Raw genomic sequence first — 7,924 nt, forward strand, 5'->3', positions numbered from 1 at the left:
GACCATTCAGCGCCATCTATAGAAGCACTAACCAATCTCAAAGCCAAAACACCGACAGTTCCATATGCTGGGAATGCCGATCATGGGATTATAGCCCAAGTACCAACTCTTCCAGTACTCTTTGCTGACAGTCACAGTTTGAAAACAATGCACAACAGAACTGGTACCTGATGACCCTCTGGCATTCCAGCTAACAAAAACCAATTCTGGAAATAACTCAGCAAGACCAAAGGTGCAAAAGAACATTTCACAATGAAGACAAGGGTTAGAAGAAAGATTGCTGATATATAACATCGAGATAGTGGGATATAGGGTGGACCAAGTTTGCCCCAGATGCTTGATATACATCACTGAAGCTGGGGGAGAGAGAGGCTGGACAGAGGTTGAACAATATGGGCTGGGAATGAGCAGATGGAACCAGGTGGGAGAAGGGTTCAGGGACAATCACTGATGATCCTCCAGCAATACACAGATACTGAATGAATAGTACATACTACTGTATAAAATATTCTAAAATGACAAAGTTTAAACAAACAGCAAGAACTTTGCCATATATACTTTGACCCTCACCAAATTTTTATCAACACACCATAGAAAGTTTCCCGTCCGGACACTTCATGCTCTGCATGGTAACAGCTCTGCCCATGACTGTGAGGAACAGCAGAGACCTTTGGATACTAAACAACATATTACAGAAACCATTCTCCCCTCAAAGAACTCTTTCTAGACTTCCCAGTCCCTTGGTAAAGCAGGCATTGAAATCAAAAATAGAAACATAGTATCATAGAAATTTTACAGCACAATACAGGCACTTCGGACCTCAAAGTTGTGCCAAACATGTCCCTACATTAATTGCTAGGCTTACCCATAGCCCTCCATTTTTCAAAGCTCCATGTACCTATCCAAAAGTCTCTTAAAAGACCCTATCGTATCCACCTCCACCACCGTTGCTGGCAGCCCATTCCAAGCACTCACCACTCTCTGAGCAAAAAACTTACCCCTGACATCTCCTCTATACCTACTCCCCAGCACTGTAAACCTGTGTCTTCTTGTGGCAACCATTTCAGCCCTGGGAAAATGCTTCTGACTATTCACACGATCCCCACAATCTGGGATGTTCTCCTTTTTCACCCACCCCAATCAGGGAGAAGACACAACAGCCATAAAGCTCAGGACAAATGCAAGGAGCCTCAGGAAGCGAGGTGAGTTGGGGGAAGTTAACAGGACTCAGTGGCCAACATCAGATCTCCCCAACACAACATGGAGGAAGCATCACCACCCATCTGGGAACTGTGTGCACACACCACATGATCTTACGTCACAAAGCAGAGGGTGGGGCAGATCTGCAGTAAACAGCCTCACGTGACCTGTCGGCAGGACTTCCATTTCAATTCTGCGGAAAAAGACAGCCTGGGCTCCTGGTTTGGATCATTCAATGCAGATTCAGTGAAGCCGACATATTTTTGATGAGCCCAGATAACTGGAAAATAAATGCGTAACTCGCCCTCAGTTTGGGGCTCACAGCCAACATCGGATCTCCCCGCTCGGGATCGGTCTCAATACTCACCGATGGGAAAGTGATATCTTCAACCCACAGACCGTGATCAAGAAGTGAGGATCCCTCCCGATCCCGCAGACGATCCACTTCAGCACTGAGCGGAAAGGAAATCACCATCCATCCGAAGACTGTGAGCATGTGTGCAATGATTGTTACATCATCCAGAGGGCGGGGCAGAAACAGACACGCAGATGCTGCCCATCTGCAGTTAAATGGGAGGGGCAAATGTGAACACATAACCGGTGGGGACTCCCAACCCAAGCAGAGCACCCCAACTAACCTCCCACTCTAGACATCTCACCTATCCCAGAAGTTCTGGGAGTCTCCCACATATTGACACCGGCTCCCTGATGCCCAGAAATTATATATAATATCCGGGAAACGATCTTTTTGAGAGTGAGCCAGCAAGAGGGAGAGAGACATCCTGATTAGTCTCTCTTTGTGCTAAGTAGACCTATCAGTTTTCTCTGTGGGTGGGCTTTACAGTTGACCTCTCTCTCTCTTTTATTGTCTATCGGTTCTGTTCAGTGTCTCAACTAACCTTGAAGGACTGGTGCCAAACTACAAAAGTTTGCCAGTTGATTAGTTCTGACGGAAGCTGTCCAAAGTAAAATCTGTGAGCACAAGACAGTTGAGATTCAAAGAGCTTTGCCAGTTGATGAAGCTGATTTTGGTGCTGCCAAATTCTGATTGTTAAGTAGAAATTGCACTCAGAATGGCGTGTCACATTAAGACAGAATTCAGAAGTCTGCTGTCTCACAAAACACTTGCGAATCTGATGTCTTGCAAAATTAACAATTTCATTAACACAGAATGCTGTGAGGTTAAAACTTCTGGCAAAATGCTCTAATTTGCCAAGCAAGCCACATCACAGTGTAAGGAATGTTTGCAAAATAGAAAAGCTCTTTGCATTAGTATTTAGTTATTAGCATTGAGACTGCCTACATATATATATATATATATACACATACATATATACACACACATATACATATATATAACATATATACATATATGTGTGTGTGTGTGTAAATAGATTCAATATGTGATCTAATAAATTGTTGTGCTCTTTCATAATCAAATCTCCTGTATGCATACACACTTGGAGGTCGATGGGGGGAGGTGAGGACTTATGGGGTTGTGAGGGGTGGGGGTGGTGGTGCTACATCCCTGAAATTAGTTTTTGCAGGGTAGGATGTCTGCCACAAACTTGCCCCTCACATCTCCTCTCACCTTAAATGTATTGGACATTTCAGCCCCTAGGTAAAGATTTCGTATTTCACTCTATCTATTCCTCTGGCAATCTTATAAACGCCCATCCAGTCTCACCCCAGCCCGCGCCGCTCTGGGGAAAACAAAACAAATTTGTCCAAACTCTCGTTATAGCTCATGCCCTCTAATCCAGGCAGTATCCTGGTAAACCTCTTCCACACCCTCTCCAAAGCCCCGACATCCTTCCGAGAGTGGGGGCGCCCAGAACTGTATGAAACACTCCAGATGTGGTCTAACTAGTTTTATAAAGCTGCAACACAACTTCCCGACTTTTGAACTCAACGCTTCAACTAATAAAGACTATCATGCCATTTGCCGTCTTAACCACCTGATCAATTTGTGCAGATCTTTCAGGCAGCGATGAGTCTGAAGATCCCTCTGATCATCGACACTGCTCAGGGTTTTGCATTTAACAGAGTCCTGTCTCCCGACATTCCACTCACCGAGCTGCCAAGGTGATCATCACTAATCAAATCTCACTGCGCTTTCTCAAGTCCAGTAGAATTTGTTGCCAAGTGAGAAAGTACGGGTAGGTACAGGCACAGGGAAACACTGTCGTGTAGCAGCATCACAGGCAAGTACATTCAGATAACACACGGAACATAAATATGCAATTCTCTGTCAGTAACAATATAGAAACATGTTTAACGTCATCCTGCTAATCGGACCGGAACAACAGGGGCTGAGCGGCGGCTCATCTCAGACGGTTCGTTGTGAAGGTCTCACAACCCGGACCGACCCCGGCAGATTCTGTGAAGGAAGCGAGGCGAGGCCGCCAGTTCGGAAAAGTTCATCCCCTCCCCCTTCAGGTTTCACTGATCACCTTGTGTTTCCTTCTCCCTTCCCCACCCCCACCTTTTATTCTCCAGTCCCGCCGAAGGGTTTCGGCCGGTAACGTCAACTGTACTCTTTTCCTTGCTGCTACCCGGCCTGCTGAGTTCCCCCAGCATTTTGTACGTGTTGCTCGGATTTCCAGCATCTGCAGATTTTCTCTTGTTTGAGTTGGGGAAAAATTACGGGACATCAGAACTCCGCTCTCGAGACCGGCTCCAGTACTCACCGAAGGGAAATTGTTGGTGTCGCCCGGCAGAGAATAATCCGTCCCCGGTTCCACGCCCCGAAGAGCAAAGACCCTCTTCCGATTCCGATCCCTCCACCGATTCCGATCCCTCCACCGACCCGCTTCCACAAAGAAAGAGAGAAACACCGACCATCAAGGACTGAGCTTGCGCGATGTCGTCAGCGCGTCAAACGGGCGGAGCCTCGGAAACAAACCCGCAGATACTGCGGATACGCGGTAAAACGGGTTCAGGTGACGATGGAGGGTCGCCCATGTGACCCAGTGACTCTGCTCCTCTTCCCTCACACTCTGCCCGACCCATGCTGCATTTCCCCACGTTAATTCATTATTTCCCACATTAGTTCATGTTTACGTCAGATACATTTTTAATTTTCCCTCTATATCTTCCCCGTCCCCACCCCTCCACCCTACTGGTTACAGAGTTAGGCATTCCATTCCCACCCCAGACACAAAATTCAGACCCAAACCGGAAATATGCAGGTTTCATTTAAATCAGTTTTCTATTCACATTTCTCTGGAGCCTCACTGGACAGGAACTGAAACATCAAGTGAGAAACAGCACTAGGAGACAATTCAGCCCCTCTAACTAGCAACAAGATGGCGACTGATCTCCCATCTCAGCCATATCTTTCGGCCCGATCCTCGTTTCCTCGATTCCTTCAGTCCCCACACATCTGCCGGCCTCTGTTTTATGCGAGGAAGGTCACCGAGTCTTCACCGCCCTCTGTAGTGGGGATTTACAGACATTCATCACCCTCGGTGTAGAGACATTTCCCCTCATCTTAATCCCAGACAGTCCACCCCCGTTTTCAGAGACTGGGATTCCTGGTTCAACCGGTAATGATGTTGTGCATTTCAATGTGTTCACCTCTCAGTTCTCGATTCTCTAAATGAAAGGGTTATCGCATTTGATTTTTCTTCATATGATGACACACCACTCGAGGGATCAGTCTGGTGAATCTTCATTGCACTCTCTATAACAAATACGCTCTAACCTCTTTGTTAATCCTCTATGGAATTAATTTACATCTTCTGCAGCCCGGTGTTGCCCCAAACACTCACCTCCCACCCCTGTCACTATTTCCAACTTCCACCTCCCCCTCACCTGGACCCACCTCTCACTCCCCAGCTCTTGCCCCATCTCCACCCCTCACCTCTTTTCTCCGACTATTTCTCGTCCACTCTCAGTCCAGAGGGAGGGTCTCGGCCCGAAATGTTGACGGTCCATTTCCCTCCGCAGATGCTGCCCGACCCACTGAGTTTGCTCCGGCAGTTTGTTCTTTAGTCTGTCTAACCCGTGTTAGTATGGGGAGCCGGATTTTACACCATATTCCAGGTACAGTCTCAACAAAGCACTATGTACTGATTGCAAAGCTATGAAATTGCATGTGAATAGCCTCCCGTTCCCCAACTCCACTCGTTCTGCGTCACCAGCAGACTGGGACATCTCACATCTCGCTGCCTCCGCCAGGACATTAAACTGTGAACAACTGTGGTCAGGGACTGATCTCTAGGGTACTCCAAACGCTACCTCCTTCAAGTCTGAGAACGACCACACACACACTACCGGCAGTCTATCGATCTCCAACGAAAAATCCTAATCACTTACTCCTGAGGTTCAGTAGCATTGCTGTCTCTGAGTTTACCACCGTCAAATGCCAGGAGGGACACAATAATCAGAAAGTCTCTAGTCGCAGCCCTGTAAATAAAATGTGATCTCAGTGAGTGTGTGGCGCATGCTCAGAATGGGAAGGAGATAGACAAACTGAGCCAAGTCACAGACTGATGAAGGGGAGGAATGATCATTTTGATTCAGAGGGAAGCAGAGAGTTTGATATTGTGCCTGATGCCGGAACTGTGGCCAGTTAGAAGATGAAGTCTTGTTCCTCCAAATTGTTTTGAACTGTGACTGTTTTCTTTCTGAAGGCACCATGGAGACTAAAATTATCTGAGTTGAAATGTTGTCCTTCACCCACTGACGTGCGTTGTAAACTTTTAAAAGTGCAGAAACTTCTGTACACTTTTTGTGTATGGGAATCTCAAACACAACAGCACATTGGTTCCACTGTATCTGCCAGTTCACCAGCGCTTGAATACCACCGATCCTTCATTGTGGAGGCGGAGATGCTGGAGAAGACAGCGCCTCACTCGCTACAAGGAGAAACGGAACACGTGTCCATGTCCGTGATCTGATAGGATACATTGCCATGACGTTGCAGCATTGTGACATCATTCACTGGGTCTCATTTTGGAAGGGATTCAGTCGGCCGTTCACCAGCTCCGTGTGGGTGAAGCGAGTCATTCAGTTAACCCACCTTGTGATGCTCCAGTGATTTGAAAATAAATAGAGGCCACATTTCTGTCCGGAGTGAGCAAAGAGTTTTACTCAATCATCCCAGCTGCTGCAACACCAGCAACTTCACATCAGGGAGGAAGTTCAAGTCAGCTCCGTGTTAAATGTTTAACCTTCACGGTGACTGAAGGACGCTGCAGGATCATGAGGGACTGTTACTGTCAGATTCTGCAGTTCTTGTGGCTGCTCGTCGCATCCAGGACTGAACCCTGGTCACTGAGCATTGGAGGAGTCTGTTCTGCTGATGTTAGCCTTAAACTAGACTGGTGTTTAATATAGTGGAACTGTGAAAGATAAATCGGTTCTGTATCAAATCCCGTTTCTCAGGTACTTACTGTCTCTACCACACTCACAATGAATACTAATGAGGCCACTCGGCCCATCTTATCCCTGCCCATGTTTCTGTTCCATATCAGTATTTTAAAATCTAACCCTGCCGCTCCCCCCTCACTCCCTCTGTGATGACAGTTTGCAACTATTCAAAACTCGGTCAGAGAAGAGATTTCCCTTGAATTTCAAGGAATTATATAAATCTAGAACACATCACAAGCCCTTCAGCCCACAATGTTGTGCCAACCAGAAACTGCCTACAATTACCCTACCGCATAGCCCTCTAATTTTTTTAGGGTCCATGTAACAATCTAGGAATCTCTTAAAATACCCTATTGTATCACACTCCAACACTGTCACCGGCAGTGCATTTCACACACCCACCACACTTTGTGTGGAAAAACTTACCTCTGACATATCCTTTGCAACTTCTTCCAAGCACCTTAAAACCATGCCCCCTTTTTTTAGCCATTTCAGATTAGCTTACTGTGGTTTTAACGTTCTTCAGAGCTCTGGACTAAGGTGGTTAAACTCCTTCTTCCCTGCTCTTTTCAAAGTTTTGTGTCATTTTCATTCATTTCAAAGGATTGTGCCTCAGACAGCTGGGTTGTTGCAATGCGCCTCCAAACTCTGACAGCAGACTAGAGAGTGAATTTCCAATGGAACAGAGTCAGAAATCAACGAATTGCCAGCCTGAGTCAGGGCTTTGGGGCTCCAGAAAGAGATAGGGTTTACGATTTACAAGGAGTAGGAAGAAGAGGAATCAGACCAGCAGGATGTGGCTACAAATGAAAGATCCGAAACATTTTGAAACTGGTCGATCGAAAAGCAAAAGGATGGTTAATTTCTGCAAAATACTGGTGGAAATTATCAGATCAGGCAGCAAGTGCAGAGAGGAATAAATAGACAACGTTTAGGCTGACCCCCTTTAGCATGTCTAGACTGTGTACTCCTCTGCTTACCTGCTGCCTGAACTGCAGAGTTCCTCCTGCATTTTGTGTGTGTGCGTTTTTATATTTCCAGCAACAGCAGAATCTCCTGTGTTTCCAAACTGCATTTGTAAGAATGTTCTCCTTCGGCATTAGACATGCGGAAAGGTTGCTGTTATTAAGTACATTGTTTATGGGAGCTGTATTTTTGCGTTAAAAGAGCTGCTGAGTTTTCTACACAATAAAAAACCTGAGGTATAGGCATGGAACCGGAGCTTGCAGAAACTTTTAATGGCACCGTGATTACCCAGAATGCTCAGCGTCACAATTTTCGCCGTCTCTGAAGCACCGATCGAATGCGCAGGCGTCAGGATTGCGGGCGGCTCCCGAATATCGCGCAT

This window comes from Hemitrygon akajei, unplaced genomic scaffold, assembly GCF_048418815.1.
Source record: "Hemitrygon akajei unplaced genomic scaffold, sHemAka1.3 Scf000140, whole genome shotgun sequence".
NCBI classification, from domain to species: Eukaryota; Metazoa; Chordata; class Chondrichthyes; order Myliobatiformes; family Dasyatidae; genus Hemitrygon; species Hemitrygon akajei.